Here is a 13,886-nt window from a genome sequence, read left to right on the forward strand (position 1 = left end):
GCAGAAAGGAAAGAAACCCCCAGTGGTTCTGTAGTTTGCAGTTGGCTTTTGATCACTTCTGAGCCCAGTGTGGGGAGGGAAGATGGAGCAGAGGCTGCTGGTAACAAGAGGGTGAAGACCCTTCTCAAGGCACTTGCCAGGGTCCCTTTACCTCAAGTACAAAGAAGGCAGCAACACTGGTCCCCGAACACAAATGCTCGCTGAAAAAGAATACCAGAAACGCCAAGGAAAGCTAAAATTACTTTCCAAGAAATGCCAATAGTTTTGGATTTGGGAAAGGGGGAGGACAACAATGCTGATCCACTGAGGAGGCCCTGTACGAGGGACTTCAAAGTACAGCTACTAAGATCTCCTCCACAGGTCTCTGGGACTGGTGGGAGTGAAACAGCAGAGGTTCCTTATAGGTAAAGTTCTTCTATTTTGCATGGTGAAGAGGAATCTTCTATTTCCCTAGCAAAATCCTAGCCATAGTCACAGGCATTCACTGTATTCATCCCCTCAAATAACAAACAAAAGCTTATGGGTCAGGCCTGCACCCAAACTCTGGTTCTGACACCATGAGAACTGTGTGGCTTTGGTGGAATGACTTGGCCTTTCTGAGCTGCAGTTTCCTTGCCTGTGAAATGGGGGTAAAGATATCTGCTGGGGAAGTAGAAAGTGCCTAATGCCTAGTAAATGTTCAACATAGAATCATGTCTGGACTCCAAGGATCTTTCCAGATTGTCTATGCCAACCTTGCAAAAGGAAAAGGAATCCCCTTCAGACAAATTAGCATTCTGTTTTTACTTTTGAGTTTCCTATGCACATAATTTGCATAATCCACAGTTCATAAAACTGTCCCATGCATAGCCCACTTTTTCATTGTTTTATTTAAAAGTTGTTTTATTTTTAATACTATAAAATTAATAAACAAACATTAGTGAAGACATCCCCCAAGTCAACACTATGTGGGTCTAGCTCTGGGACTTTCTATTCTATTCCATCAGCTCCTTTGTCTTCATCTTATTATACTTCCTAATGAATGGTGCTACACACTAAGGAGAAAGTAAATGGAGGAAGTGGGTTGAGAGTAACAGGGAGCAGAGGATAGGGAAAGGATCACCCTGGGAGGGTGATCAAGGAAGGCTTCTCTGATGTGGTGGCATTTGAGCAAAAACCTGAAAGAAGGGGCACCATGGCATAAAGTTATCCCAGTGCTCCAAAGAGATATGAGGGAGGGATGGAGAGAAGTATGAATGGGGGGGGGCGTGGTAAACAAATTCCAGGGTGATAGGAAAGAAAGCTAGGGGCTGGTCAGGCACAGTGGCCTATGCCTATAATTCCAGTGACTGGGGAGGCCGAGGCAAGAGGATCATAAGTTTGAGGCCAACCTCAGCAACTTAGTGAGACTTTGTCTTGAAATAAAATTAAAAAGGACTAGGGATATAGTTCAGTGGTAGAGTGCAGAGTGTACCCCCTTGGCAAAGCTAGGGATTAGATCACATTCAGCCTTCTAATTTTCATTTTATAAAAATTATCAAGTGTGACCATTTTATAGATGAGAAAACAAAGGCTCAGAAGAGGTGATCTGCTCCAGGCCATGTATTTGGTTAGGGGCAGGGTCATGGGTAGAATTCAAGGCTCTGTTCATCTTCTGTGGTACCACAATGGCCGCTCTGTGCCCTCAAATGATTTGAATTCCACAAAATGCCTTCAAGCAGCTTTCAGGTAATGAGGTGACAACTAGTATATTGAAATGCTGTTCTTCCAAGCAGAAGTTCTTTACCACACACACAAAAAGATTATTTGAAGACTAATTAGGATTCTGACATTCTTTAATGACTAACTCCTTAGGGCCATGTCAAAATCCATGTGAATATTTCCAAATTATTTTCTCATCATAGGTGATATTTATTCTCCAGAGAAAAATCAAAGATATGCTAGTGACAGTCTTTGAAATTTGAGTTGAGTGCTATAATTACACAAGCAGAAGCAAGAATTTGTCTTAATAACCTACCAATAATCAAGAAATATACAAGTGGTGGAAGAATGATTTTATATGTATTTTAGTAACATCCCTTCAGCTCAAAAGATGACAAAAATTTTTACTTCTAATCATGTGGATGGAAATATTAAAGTCAAGGGTATAAAAGTTCACCTTCTTTTGAAAGTCTGAGCTGGGTACAAGATAAAAACAGGAGAGAGACCCGTGACTGAAGACATTTGAGTAAATCTGACTCCCTATTAAACCTTCAGGGTAAAGGGATTTTTCAAATCTGTTTTCTTCTTTGGCTGGCTAATCCCTTCCTTTCAGGAGGAGATTTCAGCCCCCTATACACACACTCACACACTTACCGGCTGGTCTATGGAAACAGACCCACGTGCTGTTTCCATCTTGCATCTCCATGCTGGGCTCTGATACAACTTCAGAAATTATGACTCAAGAGATCACAATTACTGACTTCCGAGTTCCTCTGATTTCTCCCAGGAGAATAAGTAGATGAGAAGTTCTACATATTTTCAAAGGCAGACAACTTTAGGCTGTTTTTCAGTCATGCCTCTCATTTTTCTGAGGACAATTCTGAAAGTATGCAGATGTGACAGTGCTGATGGCAGAGGGGCTTGACATCCCTTGGCACACACAGGTAAGAACCATCTGCTTCTAGTTATTTCAGCTACATCTCCACAAGACCAAGACAACTCAGTCCAGTGGATGCAACAAAAGTGACACAAACGTTGGCCAATAAGCCACTGAACGATTCTCTTCCTAAGCTCTGTGCTCTAAGCCATTCTGCCACGGTGAAATTTAGGGGTGCTGGGAGATCTCACAAGGGTATACTCACTCATTCCCTGTAGTTCTAATTTGAGAAAGAAAACACAATTTGAAGGCGTAACAAGTCCAAGACAAATCCAATTTGTGGAGAAGATACCCTCCTTAAGGAAATGAAATAGAGATGCCCAGCTCAGCCACGGACTGGCTGTGTGAGCATCAGCGAGTCCCTAACTCTCTATATGCCTCAGTTTCCTCATTGTATGATGAGGGCAGATAACACCGTATAGATGCTGCAGGGTTGTTAAGGAAAGTGACTTAACACATGCAAAACACTTAGAACCAGGAGCTGGGGTTGCAGCTCAGTGGTAAAGCACTTGCCTAGCACATGTGAGGCACTGGGTTTGATCCTCAGCTCCACATAAAAATAAATAAGTAAACTAAAGGTATTTAAAAAAATCTTTAAAAAACAGAACCATTCCTGGCACATAGGTCAGAACTCAAAAGGGTCACTATTTTGATTATAATTAAAGATAGGGAACCAAAGGATCCTCACCATGGAATGCTAAATAAATAAGGTAAGAATTAAATTTGAAACTAAAAATAAGCAATAAATAAGATGAAAGAAGGTGATTTTTCTTCTCAGCAGTTTTTCTGTGGCAATGGTTGCTCTACTCAAACATAAGCCTGGCAGGGTGCTGGCCTCCTGTTGTCTACAATAGGCAAGATATGGGTGTGGAGGCGGTGAATAACATCAAGTTTAAAGTAACAAGAATGAGGTCAAGAGCAGAGGTGGTGGGTGGCAGCCTAATGGAGGGTTTTCACTAATCCAGATTCCCCCTGGATAGACAGTATAGAGGGACAATCAGCCCTGGCTGCACAAGAGACTTGACTAGGGAGCTTTGAAACATCAGAATACCCAGGCCATACTCCAGACCAATGAAATCAGAATCTTCTTTAGCTGGGCATAGACATCAGAATTTATCAGAGCTCCTCAAATGATTCCCATGTGCAGCCAGGAGTAAGGACCCCTCCTTGAATCTATTCCCCTTTCCCCAGCACAAGAATGGAGAGCTTATCCTCACCAGTTCTCAGGAGACCCAGGCACAGTCTCAATTCTCTTCACAGAGACAAAGAGAAAACCCATCAAGCTCCATCCAGGGAAGGAATTGATTAATGTTTACTTAGGGGTCCAGACTACCTGGTTTACAACCTTGGTGCTGCATCAATAAGTGAATAAATAGATAAATGGATGAATGAATACAGAATCACTGAAAATGTCTTCTGATAAGGAAGTAAGTTGCTTTAAAACATTCTGGAGGGCAATTTGAAAGCATTCATACCTACTGACCCAGAAAATCTTCTTCTTGGAATCACCTCAAGGAAATGCAGTCCCTGGCTGGCTTTTCTCCCAAAAGCCTACAGTCCTAATTAAAGAGAGATTCCTGGGCTATAGAAGAGAAGTGTGATCAGTCCACGGTGTCCATGCACTTGGAATTTCACTTCCATGGGGAGGTGAGAGAAAGGAACCCTCAGTCAAGAAATATATATATATATATATATATATATATATATATATATATATATATATATATATATATATATATATATCTTTCATTAGGGTTTGGAATTTGCACAGATTTTCAAATAAGAACTCACTGTAGACTGAGAGTTCAATGCCCTAAACTCAAGAGAGACTCTTCTGGATAGGAGAAACTTTATGGAAAGATTCTGACAGTTAGTAGCTTAGGCCTCATAAACACACACACACACACACACACACACACACACACACACACACACACAAGCAGGGCCTGATGTCTGATTTTTGAGCATCCTTCTATCAGCCCCCTAGGAGGAGCTGACTACAAAATGTTTTCCTGTGTAGTTAATAATGTGACCCAGTCTTGCCAGCTGGTAAGAAAAAAGGTGTTAATATTTTGCAGCCTTGTCCAATATATTGAGAGAGGGGCATTTAACTTAGGGGATTTAAAAACCTTCCCTTTTTGAAAATAGGATGGATTTGACTTTAAGAATAACTTGAAGGCATGATACATTGCGGTGAACTCATTTGTCAAGAACCAGGCCTGTCCTTCAGGATGGCATCTCTATCCACTATGCATGTGATGAAGGAGCTTCTCCACTGTACGTACAACAGCATTGGAATGATGGGACTTTGAATTAGGAGCTGGAATAAAGAGGAAAAATTGGCAAATATGCCTTTAAAAAGTCCAACTACCCCATCCAAAGCTATTAGATGTGTTTATATGTGTTATGTACTTCTTGGTACTTAAGAGAAAATAGAATCATCTTTAAATTCAAAAAAACATTCTCTGGGTAAGACCACTTATTAGAAGTTTATTCCAGAAAAAATATTATTCTTGTGTTACAAAATCAAAGCAGTGGAGGAAAAAAATCAAAGGGAACGATCAGTCAGGAAAAATGTCTGGGTTCCAAAATGCTGTGGGAGACCGCAGAGAAAGCACAGTAATATTTAAGCTTGTGCTAAACATACTTTTTTCTACTGTCACTTTTCACCAAGTATAAGTTTATATATGCTTTGTCAAATGCCTCTTGAATGATTTATTCTGAGGGATTTCCTACTACTCTTGGGCTTTAAAGTTCAGGCAAGGTTAAGGGGCTGAGTGGACGTTGGAAGAGAAAGACCATGTAAGCAGACAGCCACCACAACATGGCACTGAGGAGGTTGAGGTCACTCTTCTGTGCCCAGGTTAGCACATTTCTAAGGGATCTAGGTAGTTCTCCCAAGTCACAGACAGTTCCCAGTGGGAGTCAGTTAATCTGCAATGAACATATGGGTCATGGATCACACAGAAGGGGTATTTGTGTGTATGTGTGCACGCACACGCATGTGTATGGCTGGTACTGTCCCACATTAGCAAATGACCAAAAGGTTAGATGATCGGCAAATAGTAATGTCTTGAATACCAAAGATAACATCACTACTAGCATTCTGATAATTATAAGTCTTCTGCTGAAAAAGGAATACAATCAAGTAATTCCCTGAAGACTGACCAATGTAGTATTAAGAAATGTAATCAAATGACTGATCCCTTCACATGCAAAAGCATATTCCTTGATGAAATTGTATGTTCTAAAACCAAAAGGCAGGGGTGCAGCTGCACCCTTCTCCACTGAAACTGATCTTGCTAAGGTCATGTTGACCTGCATGTGGTCAGATCCACTGATAGATTCTCTTGGCCCCCATCCTACTCAACCCAGCAGTGTTCGACACAATTGACCATCCCCTCCTTCTTTTAAAACATAAATCAGATTGTTTCACTCATCTTCATAAAACTATCCAATGGCATCTCATTGTACTTTAAAATAAAAGTCAAGTCCTACAAAGCCCTATCTGATCTGGCCCCACTTTAACTCTTTCCAATCTCATCTTAAAATCTCATCTCCTATCACTTTCCTCACTGATCAGAATCATGCCAAACTCTTTTCCGGCCACAGGGCCTTTACACTGGCTTTATCCTTAGCTTGGAATATCCTTCAAACAGCTGGATCTTCTCAGTCTTTAAATCTCAAATCAATATAGTCCTGTTTTGAGAAGATTCCAGGCTCCCATCTCCATCTCAGTTATTCTTTCTTATATCAATCTCTTCTGTGTCTTTCCTTTGTTACCCATCACATTTATAAACTATATGATTTCTCTGTTTACTGTTTATGTTACATCTTCTCTACTCCATATGGAATGGGGGTTCCTTGGAGGCAAAGACTTCATGTACCATGTTCATTGCAATATTCCCAGAACCTAGAATAACACCTAGTTCATGGACATTGCTCAATATATATTTATTTGGAGGAAGGAAAAGAGGAGGATGAGAAAGGGATGACAATGTTCCCACCAGTGTACTTTTCAAAGGTTGGTGTGCCTCAATTCCCTCAAGGTGCTATGAAATATTGAAAAATGGGTTCAATTTATTATGGCTGTAGCTGAAGATATATAGAGCTGAATTATCCCATGGAGTGTTGAGTAGATGCAGGGTAAAGTACAATCCAACTTGAGTAAGAAGCACTGCAGAGGACCCTAAGGCCAAATGGCGTATCCATTGGAACATAAGGGACATGTCTTTGAGACTTTACAGAACATTGTGGGGCAGTGGGTTCTGTTCCCACAGCGCCCCCTAGTGCTTAGAGTGAGGGAGTGAATCCTGTGATCCCCTGGTAGGACACAGAATGACCATGGGCAAACTCTGAGCTCCTGGAAGACCTGGATGGGGCCTGATTCAGCACCCAAGAAACACTGGTCGAATGGCTGAATGTAACAGAGCTTTTGCATCCGGATTACTTGCGCTTTATTTGCAAAACACTTCTACAAAATGCTTATTATATGCCAGGTACTCCACCAAATGTTTATAAATAGTCAAATCTTCACAAACAACTGACAAGGGAGATACCATTATTTTCACCACTTTATAGATAAGGAAACTGAGTCATTAAAAGAATAAGGAACATGCTACCTAGTGGCAGAGCTGGGCCTTATTGTAGCCTTGGATCCACTGTCTATGCTCTTAGCCACTAGCTTATGCTATTGAGGGTATCTAGGACCATACCATTTGTGTCCAGGTTAGGTGAGAGGGAGCACAGCAAGGATCCCTTAAGAGAACCCCGGTCAGTGAAGTTCCACACACTCTGTACACTACTTGCTGGTGCCATCTCTGCTGGCTAAGGGAAGAAAAAGAGGTTGAAACTCTGGGGCTCCTGCCAGCATTATCAGCCTCGTGCTGTGACACCCACCGCATCTCTCTTCCTTTCTGTTTCTACTGTAGTTCTAAGTCAGCAATTGTCAACCTGGTGCAACTGTGTCCTTGCAACCAAGGGGACATTTTTTATTGTCATAATTGGGGAGTACAGGGGTTTACCAGCACGTAGTGGGTATAGGAGGCCAGGGATGCCACTAAGCATCCTATAATGCTCAAGACAGTCCCCCCTCACACACACACACAGCAAAAAATGACTGGGTTCCAAATGTCAATAGTGCTAAGAGTGAGTCACTCTGGTCTTGGCCAAAGACTACCTTTGAGAAAATTAAAGAAAATGTTCATCAGGCCATCAAAGGAAGGCCCATCTGTGAACCCTAATAAATGCTGGCCTGGATCCTGCTGCCCCTCTAGAAAACCTGCAGAGAAGAGGTAAGGACACCCCTGCTCGCCTCCCTCAATCTCCTGATTCCTGGAACCACAATCACCCCCCTCCCACTGAGAAGCTGACAGCAGCCTTGGCCCACATGGCACAGAGCACAGACTGCTAATACCCACTTCCTTTGGCAGCTTCCTAAGGCTCTTGGCTTGAAATTTGGTATTCCTCGAGCCCTTTTTCTTAATTACATTCTAGAGATGAAGGGAAACCTATGTGTAATTCAGAAATAAATGGTCCTACCTTTGATTCCTCTCAAACATGTCAAATCAGAGTAGAACTATGCTATTCCTCCAGATTACAGAGGTCTCTGAGGAAGAGTGGACCTGGATGAGCCCAGCCAGAGCCAAACCACATCTCCAAGCTGGACCCCATGGCAGAACCCAAGAAAATTTAGAGTGTTCTATATGGATTTTAAAAAAGAAGAAAAGTCAGGATTAGATTCAGGGTGGAAGAGAATGAGGAACCTTGAAAGCCTGGACTTAACTGCTGGCTCTATCCCCAAACTCTGCAACCTGGGATCATCACTCCCTGTGAAATAGGGGTTGAGACGCCCCCATAAAGATGCTATGAGGGTCAGCTGGGAGGCTTTAAAAGGGCCTTACACTGCATGTGGATCACAGTAGAGCTTTATTGAATTTTTGTTTGCTCACTCACCAATATTCCTCCTTTTATTTGTTTACCACTAGTTATCCTTTTAACCATCTCAAAACTCAAGGGAGCCAAAGCTATTTATGTCTTTAGCTTACCAACCCAGGAGGAGTCAGATGTCCTGAGTACTCAATAGAATAATAATGAACACAAATAAACCTTGAGAAGCACTGGATGTGACTTAATTTGCAGTCATTCAAAGAAATCATATAGTTGACTGGGATTTAAAATTGGACTTCAGCTAATGAATAAATGTACAATGCAGAGTCAATCACATGTGCTAAGATCATTATAGTCATCTGTGTGACAAAAGAATTGTCTAGGATGGTATGGATGGGAGTCCACAGAGTCAGACTAGGCCAGTGGTTTTCAAACTCAGAATCCCCTGAGGAGTTCTCTGAGCACACAGATTCTCCATCAGACCCCACCCCCCAAAAAGCCTGTTGGGGTCCAGGAATGTGCAGGTCCAAAACTCCTTGAACATGATTCTAAGGTCAGATAGATTTAGGAATCAATCTCTCTCTCTCTCTCTCGGCTGGGGTACTGGGCATTGAACTCAGGGGCACTCAACCACTGAGTCACATCCCCAGCCCTATTATGTATATTATTCAGAGACAGGTTCTCTCAGTGATTTGCTTAGGGCCTCACGAAGTTACTGAGGCTGGCAAGTTACTAAACTTGCAATCTTCCTGCCTCAGCCTCCCAAACTGCTGGGATTACAGGCATGCGCCACAGTGCCCGGCTAGATTTAGGAACCTCTTGAGGAGGTCTGTAAATCATGTGGAGCAGTTTACCAGATGCCAGGCACTAACCCATGATCCTTAAATCTCTTCCAAATCTTAACCAAGATGTTTTGCAAGCATTGTTTAAAGTGCCTTTGCTTTTATATCTAAGAGAATATTTTTAGATATGAGATTTGTTTTCCTCCCAGCAAGATGCTCTACCTCATTACTACCAATTAGGCAAGTTCATTTAAAAGCTTTGAATCCATACTTGTAAAATTCCCCTTTGCTCATCCAACTTTATGTCTAAACAGTACAGCTGATGGTTGTACAGTTCCATTTATGAATTCCACTCTTGTGAATGTATTTCTAAAATTGTTTCAGAATTTCTTTGTCTGGGAAAGCCAGGACTGCTGGTTTTAATAAGAACATGGCTTACACATAGTTATCCAGGTCACTGATATTTTGTGGCTTCCCAGAACACAAGACAGCACCCAGTACCCAGAGACTACCTTCTCTTTTCAAAACCAGGACTGCTCCCACCCAACCCCATTCTTGCCTCTTACAGAAGGATGCCTCCCAACACCCCTCTCATACCATTTTGCCTTCAGAAAGAGCAACATGGCTTACTAGAGTGAAAACCGAGGTTAGACTAAGTGAAAAACAAGTCTTGGCTCTGGTTAAAACTCACCAACATCGCAAAGTGTCCACAACAGCGTCCAGCTATATGGCTTGTACCCTAACTGAATGAATTCGAATCTCCTGTGCCTCTCTTGAAGAAAACCCAAATGAGAATTCTCTGAACAACTGCGACATTCCACAGCGTTCACATCTGAGGCCGCATCCTATTACATAATCAACAAAGTAAAAGGAACTTTTATTTTTAGCTACTGGACTTCACAGGGAAGACCCGAGTCCTATTTAAACTTCCCTTTTATCCCTAACCTTCAAATGACACTCCTATGATTTGCTTTATATAATTTCTATTTTTTTTTAAAAAAAATTCAGTTAAGATGGCCTCAAGCAGATTTAAAACAATACAAAACAACGAGAGAAATAAACCAGATGGCAAAAAATCATAAATCAGGCCAAGCTGTGCTGAACCAGCTACAAAGGAAGCCATCATCAAACTGTAAAGGGAAGAGGCACTTCGTTCCTCATGGATAAGTCTCCATTATTGCTTCCTTGCAAAGGAAAGCTCAGAGGTCACCCAGGGGAGGGTAGTGTCGTCCCTCCTCCACCTGCCACAGGCTAGATTGGAGAGAGCTGCATGATAGTTGGGAACCCCAAAGGGTCAGTACTCAGGGCAGGCAAGTATGGCGTTACTTCCCATGTGATGGAAAAAGAAGGGTTTGGGAGGATCTCTGTTTTAATTGCATGATGGCAAAGGTAGGGAAAGAAGAGAAAGAAATTGAGCCAATATATCTGCACTGTTTCTAATACTTGATGAAAACAACAAAAACTCCCCTTTGGGAAAACCATCCATCCCTATCTTTTCTACAGATGTCAATAAAAGGGCATACCTTACAGGAACATCATTCTTGTCTTCCTCTGGGCTAAGGAAGACAAGAATGAGACTCTAAAATTCAAGAACCATACTACCTGGCTATGTCTCCAACACTAGAATAAATGTTTGGACTGTTCCATGGAGGAAAGGACTTTAGTTTTAAGGGACTTGTTTTGCTGTATAATTGCTGCACGTGTGTGTGTGTGTGTGTGTGTGTGTGTGTGTGTGTGTGCATGCACATATGTGTATCTGTGTCTGTCAACCTGTGCTAGACTGGCCTTTCGGCTCTAACAACAGCTGCCATATATTTCTAGTGCATTAAAAAGGCTTTTTTTTTTTTTTTAGAAAAAAAAAAAACAACAATAACTGGGCCTCTTAGGCAAGAGTACATGTCCATTAGTTTTAGATACTTAGAAGTACACGCTGTTCTGTTGTAACACAACACGCAGAAAATCTGGCATTAGTTTTTCGACCCTGGAGCCCTGTTTACAAACATACTGAATTATTAACCCCAGTACATCATCTTTGCCCCACTCCATTTTATCTACATGACCTGAAAAGATTCAGAAGGTTTGCCAGGGCATGCTTTTCAGTCTGGATTTATGGGCATGGATAATGCCAAGGACTCCTGTTTACTACATGCTGACCGCTCTGCACCACCCAATAGGGACTCTCCAAGTGGAAGAAGAAATGTGGCTAAGAAATGTGGCTATGCAAGTGGGGATCTAAGCAGCACAAAGAGATTAAATCCATAGGTCTAAATCTGTCTACCTCCTTATCACCCTATCTCCTGTCCCACAGCCATTGTGAGTGCATCAGGGTTCCCTGTAAATTGATTTTCTGAGCAGCTCTGGAATTCTGTGGATATGCTAAGGAGATGAAGAACTGGTAGTGGATTAGCTTCTCCACCTGCTTCCAGAGGCTTCTGTATATTCCCAATTAAAGCCCTCATTGACTTCTTATCCCCATCGAAGCAAGCATTGAGCTGTGTTGTAATCACTACTTTAAATCCCACTGTTTTCTCTAGAGGAGGTACTCCGGCAGCTAGGGCAGGGATCACTCTGACTCCATCAGTTACCGTTCTATCCCTCAAACTTTGCAAGGTGCATGGTCTGTAACAGAAGCACAGGAATATTTAACTGAATGTACAGATCAACTAATGAAAAGGGCTCCCTATTCTAGGGTGACCAGCTGTCTCGGTTTGCCTGGGACTGAGAGGTTTCCCATTCCCTGGGACTTTCAATACTCAAACCAGGACAGTCCCAGGCAAAGTAGGACAACTTATCTTCTTCTTCTTCTTTTTTTAATATTCTATTCTTTTTTTAAAAAATTTTTTTAGTTGGACACAATACCTTTATTTTATTTATTTTTATATGGTGCTGAGGATTGAACCCAGTGCCTTGCACGCGCTAGGCGAGAGCTCTACCGCTGAGCCACAACCCCAGCCCCAACTTACTTTCTCTTTATGATGCCACACTACCACAGCCAGCTGGCAGATGCACCACGCCCCTGCCAGGAGCTCCCAACCCTGATGCACCTGTACATACAGCTGTTGTCCTCACCCATTAGCTAGAGGGAGGGGTAGCCTTCCAAGGTGACATCACTTTGTACCCCATTTCTGTCCAATGACATATGATTACCCTAGTCAAAATGCCTGGTCAGCTTCTTTATGAGAGGCAATAATGACTTATTTATTCCCCAGATTCAGAAAATGGGAAGGTGTCAGAATAATCAGTAAAGATACCCAAATTGAAGCTGTGTCCCTGAGACTGCCCAAAGGCAGGCATACTGCCAGATACCTACGCACTCCAGATGAGAAGCTGCTCCTCTCCCTTTCTGGATACCTACAAAATCTCTTTAGGTCCCATCTGCCCATCTGTTTCCTAAGCTCACCTGCCTTTCCCCATGTCAAGATTAAATGAGACAAGATGCTGAAGCCTATCTTCACCCTACATTTGTGGAGGACATGATAAGGTAACTTGGAGCTGGCATGAGTCTCAGGAGAAAAATAACCCAAGCCAGTCCCTCCATTCCAGATCCACAGTGCTTGTTTATGCAGTGGGGTGTGGATTCTGCCACCGGTTTGGAACAAGTTCATCCATGAGCATATCATTTTTGCTAATTTCTAGGTTGCCCTTCCATAGATTATCTAGAAAATGTAAGTTTAAATTGAAGGTAAGAGAAAAATCAAATGTCCGCAATACATAAACTGTACTATATTTATACAATGGAATATTACATAGCAATAACAGAGAATGAATACTGATGCATGCAACAACATGGATGAATCTCAAATACATTATACTAAATGAAACAAACCAGACATAGAGGTATATACTGTATAATACACTTACATGAAGTTCAAACCCAAGCAAAACTGATCTTCTCTGTTCGAAGTTAGGGTAGTAGTTCCCTCAAGAATATGAGAAGGAAGCTACGTTGACTGGGAAGTGAGCTTTTTGCAGGGATAAAAATATTGTGTATCTTAATTTCAGTGGTGCTGACACCAATGTACACACTGGCAAAATTTTATTAACTTGGACACTTAAGATGAGCTCATTTTATTTACTTTATACCTCAATTTAAAAGACAAACCAAACAAAAAAACAAAAGCAAGAGAGGAGATACTTGCTTTCACCCTGATCCAGCAAGGCATGTCATTTAACCCCAGGGAAAGCATTCTTACCTCCTCTGTAAGTACATTATTCTACCTACCTGCTTTGGCTGTCAAATTAAATTAGATGAAACTGAGTGGGTTGGTTGTTCAATCTCATTTGTTAAATGTATGCTCGACAAAAGCAATGCTGTCAATCCCAATGAAATTAGGGTTTGTCAAATGAAGGAACGTGTGTGTGTGTATGTGTGTGTGTGTGTGTGTGTGTGTGTGTGTGTGTTTATAAAAGACAGATTTTAGGATTCACTCTCAAATATCTTTCTAGCAGCTGTATCTCTCAGCCTATTAGTCAAGGGCAGGCACCCAGCCAGCTGTTTGCTGGATTCGACTTTCCCCGTACATGATCATTTCAAAGGTCGTGTATATGTTAATTTACTACCTGGTTGTTATTTAAGAGGATTTTATTACATCATTTTA

At 41.8% G+C, this 13,886-nt stretch overlaps 1 protein-coding gene across 3 annotated transcripts in view; it reads right to left on the reverse strand.

Moving 5' to 3' along the window:
- The window catches only part of Rai2 (retinoic acid induced 2), a 68,565-nt gene that overhangs the window by 20,806 nt on the left and 33,873 nt on the right, over positions 1-13,886 (reverse strand). The window contains exon 1 of one of the 3 annotated variants that reach the window (XM_077107076.1): positions 9,980-10,068. The exons of the other annotated variants lie outside the window; for them this stretch is intronic. The gene's annotated coding sequence lies outside the window, so the exon portion shown is untranslated. Of the gene's footprint in view, positions 1-9,979; positions 10,069-13,886 lie in introns of those variants that run through there. 3 annotated transcript variants of the gene reach the window in all.

The sequence above is a fragment of the Callospermophilus lateralis genome, chromosome X, assembly GCF_048772815.1.
Source record: "Callospermophilus lateralis isolate mCalLat2 chromosome X, mCalLat2.hap1, whole genome shotgun sequence".
Lineage (NCBI taxonomy): Eukaryota > Metazoa > Chordata > Mammalia > Rodentia > Sciuridae > Callospermophilus > Callospermophilus lateralis.